Genomic DNA, 9,208 nt, shown 5'->3' with positions numbered 1-9,208 from the left:
GCACCAGCCCACACTTCATGAGAACCACATGAACTAGCATGGGAATCAGACCTTGTTAGACCCTGTGATGATGACCAATGGGAAGAAATTAGACTACTTACAGCTAAAGCTTCTATTAGCTCTGCAATTCGTGAAACCTGTTATAAAGCCGTGCGGGCTGAAAAAGTTTTTGCAGTTTCTGAGTAGGTCTGAACTTACTCACCCCTTGCGATCACTTCAGCCTGTCCGGTCCCGGAACCAACGTCAGACACCCGCCCTGCAAATGCCTGGACACGCCTGCGTTTTCCCTACCACTTCCAGAAAATAATCAGTTGACACCCATAAACACCCTCTTTCTGTCAATCTCCTTGCAAACGGCTGTGCGAATGGAATCGTCGCTAGAAGCATTGCACAGCAACAATGCTGTTTTCTCTTACGTCCTAGAGGATGCTGGGGACTCCAAAAGGACCATGGGGTATAGACGGGATCCGCAGGAGCTTGCGCACACTGAAAAGCCTTAAACTGGGTGTGAACTGGCTCCTCCCTCAATGCCCCTCCTCCAGACCTCAGTTAGACTTTGTGCCCAGGACTGACTGGACACTCACTAGGGGAGCTCTCCTGAGTTTCTCTAGAAAAGACTTTTGTTAGGTTTTTTATTTTCAGGGAGACCTGCTGGCTACAGGCTCCCTGCAGCGAGGGACTGAGGGGAGAGAAGTCAGACCTACTTCTATTTAGTTAAGGGCTCTGCTTCTTAGGCTACTGGACACCATTAGCTCCAGAGGGTTCGATCACTTGGTGCGCCTAGCTGCTTGTTCCCGGACCCTCGCCGTCACCCCCCTCACAGAAGCCAGAAGATAAAAGTCGGGTGAGTATGAGAAGAACAGAAGATTTCAGGATGGCAGAAGACTTCAGTAACCAGGTACAGCGCAGCGCTAACGCTGCGCTCCATGCTCCCACACACTATCACCAACGGCACTCACAGGGTGCAGGGTGCTGGGGGGGGGGGGGCGCCCTGGGCAGCATGTTACTGAGGTCCGGGAGCCGGCAGAAGCCTTTTCGGTGCCACCGTTTCTCAGACCCCCGACGGCATTTTCAAAGTTTCAAATTTGGCGGGCAGAAGCGCGCCGGGAAGGGGCGGAGCTTAGCCGCGCGGCTCACAGCGCCATTTTCTCCTCCACACGCGGCTGAAGGAGACGCTGGCCCGGGACCTCCACAGCTCCTCTCAAAGTAACGGGGAGCTAATCGGGGGGGGGGAACGGTTTGTGGTGCATTTTATTATAATTTAAGCAGCGCTGGTCACATATATCCCTTGACGGGATATTTGGGTGCTAGGGTGTGAGCTCGCATACTCCCTCTGTGTCCTCTATCTGGGCTTCATTGTGGGCCTGTCCCCTAGCTGAGACATTCTGTGTGTGTCCGTGTGTCGATAATACGTGTCGGCATGTCTGAGGCTGAATGTTATTCACCGGAGGAGGTTATTGGGGGAGCGGATGCGGGTCTAGATTTGGGCCTGTCAGCGCAGCCGACACCTGATTTACTCACATTACTAAGTACAATTAATACGAATGTAGCTTCTTTATCAAAGAGGTTGGATAAGTCTGAGTCACAGACACAGGTGTGGAAAAAGTTAATGGAGGAGGCTTTGTCTCAGATGCAGACCCCATCGGGGTCGCAAAAGCGGCCATTTACTCAAGTGGTAGATACTGATACCGACACAGACTCTGATTCCGAGGTCGATTTCACTGAGGCTGCTTTACGTCCACGATTAGTTAAGAGTATTCAATACATGATTGTGTCTATAAAAGATGTTTTACGCATTTCCGATGAACCTGCGGTACAGGAAACAAGGATTTGCTTGTTCAAGGGAAAAAAACCTGAGGTGAAGTTTCCCCCCTCTCATGAAATGAATACTCTTTGTGAAAAGGCTTGGGAGTCGCCGGACAAGAGGTAGCAGATTCCCAAGAGGATTTACATGGCGTATCCTTTCCCCTCAAAGCTCTATCTCGTTTGTCTAAGAAAGTGGCGCTTCCGTCTCCTGACACGGCAGCTCTCAAGGATCCGGCAGATCGCAAGCTGGAGACGTCTCTGAAGTCCATTTTCGCTAATTCGGGTGCATTGCTCAGACCTGCTGTGGCGTCGGTATGGATGAGTAGTGCTATTGCTAAATGGGCTGAGAATTTAGCTAATGATATGGATATACTTGATAAAGATAATGTTATTTTGACTCTTTGTTATATCAAGGACGCTGCAGATTACCTGAAGGATGTGGCGAGGGATGTTTGTCTCTTGGGATCAAGAGTCAATGCCATGTCGATATCGGCCAGGAGGGCGTTGTGGATCCATCAATGGAATGCTGATGCCAACTCCAAGAGAGCTATGGAAGCTTTACCCTTCAAAGGTAATGTCTTGTTTGGGGACGGCTTGGCTGACCTGGTCTCTACCGCGACGGCGGGTAAGTCCTCTTTTCTTTCCTATGTTCCCACATAACAGAAAAAGGCACCACATCAGCAGATGCAGTCCTTTCGTCCCAATAAATACAGGCGTGGAAAAGGTTCGTCCTTCCTCACTTCAAAGGGTAGAGGAAGGGGAAGGAATTTGCCTGCCGTGTCAGGCGCCCAGGACCAAAAGTCCTCCCCTGCCTCTACCAAGTCCACTGCATGACGCTGGGGCTTCCCTGGGGGAGTCCGGACCCGTGGGGGGCCATCTGCGAATCTTCAGTCAGGTCTGGATTCAATCTGACCTGGATCCTTGGGTCCTAGAGATTGTGTCTCAGGGATACAAGCTGGAGTTTCGGGAGGTGCCCCCTCACCGGTTTTTCATTTCGGCCTTACCAGTGTTTCTTCCGGACAGGAAGGTGGTGCTGGCAGTGATACAAAAATTGTGTCAACAGAGGGTCATTGTTCCCGTTCCCCCGTCCCAACGGGGGGAGGGGTTCTACTCGAGCCTATTTGTTGTGCCGAAACCGGATGGTTCGGTCAGACCGATTCTGAATCTAAAATCCCTCAATCCATACTTGAAAGTTTTCAAGTTCAAGATGGAATCTCTTCGAGCTGTGATTTCCAGCCTAGAAGGGGGGGATTTTATGGTGTCAGTCGACATAAAGGATGCCTACTTACACGTCCCGATATATCCTTCGCATCAGGCCTTCCTCAGGTTTGCGATACAGGATTCTCATTACCAATTTCAGACGTTGCCGTTTGGGCTTTCCATGGCCCCGAGGATTTTCACCAAGGTCATGGCAGAAATTATGGTTCTCCTTCGCAAACAAGGGGTTACAATTATCCCGTACTTGGACGATCTCCTGATAAAGGCGAGGTCCAAGGAACGGTTGCTCAGAAGTGTAAATTTGTCGCTGTCGGTTCTGCGACAGCACGGTTGGGTGCTAAATTTGCCAAAATCTCAGTTGATTCCAACCACTCGGCTGCCTTTTCTGGGCATGATTCTGGACACGGAGTTACGGAGAGTATTTCTTCCAGAAGAAAAAGCTCTGGAACTGCAGTCGATGGTCAGGGAACTTCTGAGGCCGACGAGTGTGTCAATCCATCACTGTACTTGGGTTCTGGGGAAAATGGTTGCGGCGTACGAAGCCATTCCGTTTGGCAGGTTTCATGCCCGGGTGTTTCAGTGGGACTTGCTGAGCAAATGGTCCGGGTCTCACCTGCACATGCACCAGAAGATAAGTCTATCTCCCAGAGCCAGAATTTCTCTCCTGTGGTGGCTTCAAAGTTCTCACCTCCTAGAAGGATGCCGGTTCGGTATCCTGGACTGGGTACTTCTGACAACAGATGCAAGTCTCCGGGGCTGGGGCGCAGTCACCCAAGGAAGAAACTTCCAGGGGAAATGGTCGCTCCAGGAAGCTTTTCTCCACATAAATGTTCTCGAGTTAAGAGCCATTTACAACGGCCTGCTACAAGCAAGAAGCCTTCTTCAGGGCCGACCTGTCCTGGTACAGTCAGACATCACAGCAGTGGCACATATAAACCGTCAAGACGGAACAAGGAGCAGAGCGGCAATGGCGGAGGCCACAAGAATCCATCGCTGGGCGGAACAACACGTGAGCGCCCTGTCAGCAGTCTTCCTACCGGGAGTGGACAACTGGGAAGCAGATTTCCTCAGCAGACACGATCTCCATCCGGGAGAGTGGGCTCTTCACCAAGAGGTATTTGCAGAGGTGACAAAGAGTTGGGGAATTCCATTGATCGACATGATGGCGTCTCGTCTCAACAAGAAGCTCCCGAGGTATTGTTCCAGGTCAAGGGACCCCCAAGCCAGTGCAGTGGACGCCCTGGTGTCTCCGTGGGTGTTCCAGTCGATGTATGTGTTCCCTCCACTTCCTCTCATTCCAAAGGTACTGGGGATCATTTGACGAGCAAGGGTTCAGGCGATTCTCGTCGTTCCAGACTGGCCAAGAAGGGCCTGGTACCCGGATCTTTAGGAATTACTGGTGGAAGATCCTTGGCCGCTTCCTCTAAGAGAAGACCTGTTGTTGCAGGGTCCATGCATGTTTCCAGACTTACCGCGGCTGCGTTTGACGGCATGGAAGTTGAGCGCCAGATCTTAGCTCGTAAGGGTATTCCCGGGGAGGTCATTCCCACTCTCATTAAGGCTAGGAAGGAGGTTACGGTGAAAATGGCTCCTGCGGAAGATTTTCACTTGGGTCGTTTTCTCCACTTTTTGCAGGCAGGTGTAGATGCAGGCCTGAAATTAGGCTCCATCAAAGTGCAGATTTCGGCTTTGTCTATTTTCTTTCAAAAAGAATTAGCTGTCCTCCCAGAGGTTCAGACTTTTGTGAAAGGAGTAATGCATATCAATCCTCCATTTGTGCCTCCTGTGGCTCCATGGGATCTTGAGGTGGTCTTACAGTTTCTCATGTCTTCCTGGTTTGAACCTTTGCGTAAGGTTGAGTTGAAGTTTCTCACTTGGAAGGTAGTCATGCTGTTGGCGCTGGCGTCTGCCAGGCGAGTGTCAGAGTTGGCGGCCTTATCTCATAAGAGCCCGTACTTGATTTTTTACTCGGATAGGGCGGAATTGAGGACTCGTCAACAATTTCTGCCGAAGGTGGTTTCTTCGTTTCACATTAACCAACCTATTGTGGTGCCGGTGGCTACGGATGCTGTGACGGTTCCAAAGTCTCTGGATGTTGTGAGAGCTTTGAAGATCTACGTCGCCAGAACGGCTGTTGCCAGGAAAACTGAGGCGCTGTTTGTCCTGTATGCTTCCAACAAGATTGGTCATCCTGCTTCAAAACAGACTATTGGACGCTGGATTTGTAGTACGTTTCAGCCGGCTCATTCTTCGGCCGGGCTACCAGTGCCGAAGTCAGTGAAAGCCCATTCTACCAGGAAAGTGGGCTCATCTTGGGCGGCTGCCCGAGGCGTCTCGGCTTTATAGCTTGGCCGAGTGGCTACCTGGTCGGGTTCAAACACTTTTGCTAAGTTCTATAAGTTTGATACCCTGGCTGATGAGGACCTTGCGTTTGCTCAGTCGGTGCTGCAGAGTTGTTCGCACTCTCCCGCACAGTCTGGAGCTTTGGTATAAACCCCATGGTCCTTTTGGAGTCCCCAGCATCCTCTAGGATGTAAGAGAAAATAGGATTTTAGTACCTACCGGTATATCCTTTTCTCCTAGTCCGTAGAGGATGCTGGGCGCCCATCCCAGTGCGGACTGTTACTTGCAGTGTATTCTTGCTGGTTAAATTAGTTTATACATGGGTTGTGTATTTATGGTTTTCAGCTTGTTGCTGTTGTTAATTCATACTGTTATCTGGTTTACTGTTACTCCGGTTGTACGGTATGTTTGTGGTGTGGGCTGGTATGTTTGTAGCCCTTAGTTTAAACAAAAATCCTTTCCTCGAAATGTCCATCTCTCCTGGGCACAGTTCCTATAACTGAGGTCTGGAGGAGGGGCATAGAGGGAGGAGCCAGTTCACACCCAGTTTAAGTCTTTTCAGTGTGCCCAAGCTCTTGTGGATCCCTCTATACCCCATGGTCCTTTTGGAGTCCCCAGCATCCTCTACGGACTAGGAGAAAAGGATTTACCGGTAGGTGCTAAAATCCTATTTATACCCGTATGACGCACGTGCGCATTGCGGTGCATACGCATGCACAGTAGTAACCTGATCCCTGCGCTGCGAAAATCCGCAGCGTGCGATCAACTCGGAATGACCCCCCATGTGAACTGCAGGTGGGGCAGATATAACATGTGCAGAGAGATTTAGATTTGGGTGGGGTGCAGGGCTTAAAGTGGTCCTGGAGAGGTGGTTGAACTCATTTACAAAACCACCCCCACACACACACCCCACCCCCCTTCCACACATTAAGCGGAGCCAGGGAGAGTGCTAGTGTTTTTAGCACCCCCCTGCAAACTATAAATTAGTGCCCTACTTCCCATACTTTATAAAGGGACATTGATCTCACAAAGAAGCAGCATGGTCACATAATAGTACTTTCAAATAAAATTGCACAACACAGTAGCACAATTTTATTTACATTACACCACATAGTAATGCCCCTTATTCAGGTTACATCACTCAGTAGTGCCCTATATGCACATTTCACTACACAGTGGTACCTTCTATTCATGTTATGCCACACAGTAGTGCCCCTTATATACAGTATACACAGTAGTGCCCCTTATACACAATTCCCACAGTAGTAGTGCCCCTTACACATAATGACCACAGTAGTGCCCCTTATACAGAAAATGCCAACAGTAGTAGTGCCACTTGTATACAAAATGCCCATAGTAGTAGTGCCCCTTACACATAATGCCCACAGTAGTAGTGCAGCTTATATACAGAATGCCCACAGGACTAGTGCCTCTTACACATAATGCCCACAATAGTAGTGCCCCTTATACACATCTCTGCCTCTGTCACTCAAGCAGCTCACCGCCTGTGTCCCCCCAGCAGCTCCATGCCCTGTATCCCTCCAGCAGCTTCTCCACTTCTATTGTCACTCCATCCCTCTCATCTTGTCTTCAAGATGCACAGAGCCTGCTCCTCTTCATGGTTACTCTTCACTTCAGCAGCGGTGACAGCATGACCTCACATACGCCATGATGGAAAAGGAGGCTACTGGACCCTGAGGATGGGATGAATGCTGTCCAACAGACACAGCGTGTGTGAGTACCAGGAGGGGTGGGCTGTAGATGGAGGATGACCATGGAGCCACCAGGAACTGATGAAGGAGGAGGTGGCTGCAGCTCATCAGTAACACATCTATTGATGTAGGTGATGGGGCAGGTTTTTCTATTGGAATTACTGTGCAGGGAAAAGGAAGTGGTGGATCTAGTTCCCCCTACCCTTAGAGGTGGTGGAACTCAGTTCCACCTCGTTCCCCCTCACTTTAACCCCTGGTGGAGTGTGTTTAAACTGAAATCTAAATTGCAGACATGTTTATATTTTGACACAATTTGTGATTTTCTCACAGGGTGTCTGTATGGTCAAATTTTCATTAATAGATTCCAAACTGCATAGATTGCCCTTCACTATTTCATAAAAAAATGTAAAACTATGATTTGTGTCAAGAGGATAACATTTCAATATAGAGTTCAGATTTGGAGAGAGTCCTGCTATATATTATCATTCTACTTTAGTCAGCTTTAATATATAAAATAGTCAAAGAGATGTGACCTAATGTAACTTTATAAAATTCTGTAAGCTTCCGGAGACAAATCTATTCCTTATTAGTATGCTCAATGTTATGCGATTTAGTGGCCTATGTACTGTATTTAACGCGATTCACTTTCCATTTTTTACAAAAATGTAACTTCTGTGTGCAACTCACTGGGACTGCCATAATGATAACTTGATAACATCTGTCCCTGTTGTTACATTCTTGGCATATAGGACTCCATGCGTAAGGGTGTGTACACACGGTACGATTTTTTCATTCGATTCTGACTATATAGTCAGAATCGGATGAAAAGATAGTGCAGATCGCAAGGTGAAAGTCACCTTGCGATCCTTATCCGATCCCGATGCGCGTCCCCGCGCGGTCGGCATCGCAAGAAAAGATAGACCGAGCTGGCAAGTCAATCCTTGCTAGATCGGTGTCCTATCTAGTTCATATCGCAAGTGTTTCTAGTACCTTGCGATATGAGCTTGCGATGCCGATCAGCGTCATGTGGCCACTCCCCGCCGGTCCATTCTCTTCACAGCGCGGAGGAAGGAAGAAAGAAGAAGCAGCAGCAGCGGCAGCACGTGGAGGAGAAAATCCAAGGACACGTAAGTATATCCAGCGGGGTTGGGGGGCAGCACTGGGGACTGTGGGGCACTGGCACTGTGGGGCAATGTAACCTGGCACTGAGGGGCATATCTGGCACCGTGGGGCAATGTAACCTGGCACTGGGGGGCATATCTGGCACTGTGGGGCAATGTTTACTGGCACTGGGGGGGGGGATATCTGGCACAGTGGGGCAATGTAACCTGGCACTGAGGGGCATATCTGGCACCGTGGGGCAATGTATACTGGCACTGGGGGGGCATATCTGGCACCGTGGGGCAATGTATACTGGCACTGGGGGGGCATATCTGGCACCGTGGGGCAATGTAACCTGGCACTGGGGGTCATATCTGGCACTGTGGGGCAAAACTGGCACTGGGGGGGGCATATCTGGCACTGTGGGGCAATGTTTACTGGCACTGGGGGGGGGATATCTGGCACTGTGGGGCAATGTAACCTGGCACTGAGGGGCATATCTGGCACCGTGGGGCAATGTATACTGGCACTGGGGGGGCATATCTGGCACCGTGGGGCAATGTAACCTGGCACTGGGGGGCATATCTGGCACCGTGGGGCAATGTAACCTGGCACTGGGGGTCATATCTGGCACTGTGGGGCAAAACTGGCACTGGGGGGGGGCATATCTGGCACTGTGGGGCAATGTTTACTGGCACTGGGGGGGGGGATATCTGGCACTGTGGGGCAATGTAACCTGGCACTGAGGGGCATATCTGGCACCGTGGGGCAATGTATACTGGCACTGGGGGTCATATCTGGCACTGTGGGTCAAAACTGGCACTGGGGGGGCACCGTATCTGGCACCGTGGGGCAATGTATCTGGCACTAGGGGAGCAATGTATCTGGCACTGTGGAGGCTCTCCCACATGCGGCTCTCCCCCCTCCTCCGCCGGCTCCGTCCTCCCACTGACAGGAGCAGCGGCATGGCCCTGCAGTGTATGCGGCTCTCCCCAGCAGCAGCAGGTTAGTCTCTCTCTCTCTCTCTC

This window comes from Pseudophryne corroboree, chromosome 9 (assembly GCF_028390025.1).
Source record: "Pseudophryne corroboree isolate aPseCor3 chromosome 9, aPseCor3.hap2, whole genome shotgun sequence".
NCBI lineage: Eukaryota > Metazoa > Chordata > Amphibia > Anura > Myobatrachidae > Pseudophryne > Pseudophryne corroboree.
This window is presented reverse-complemented; position numbering follows the sequence as displayed.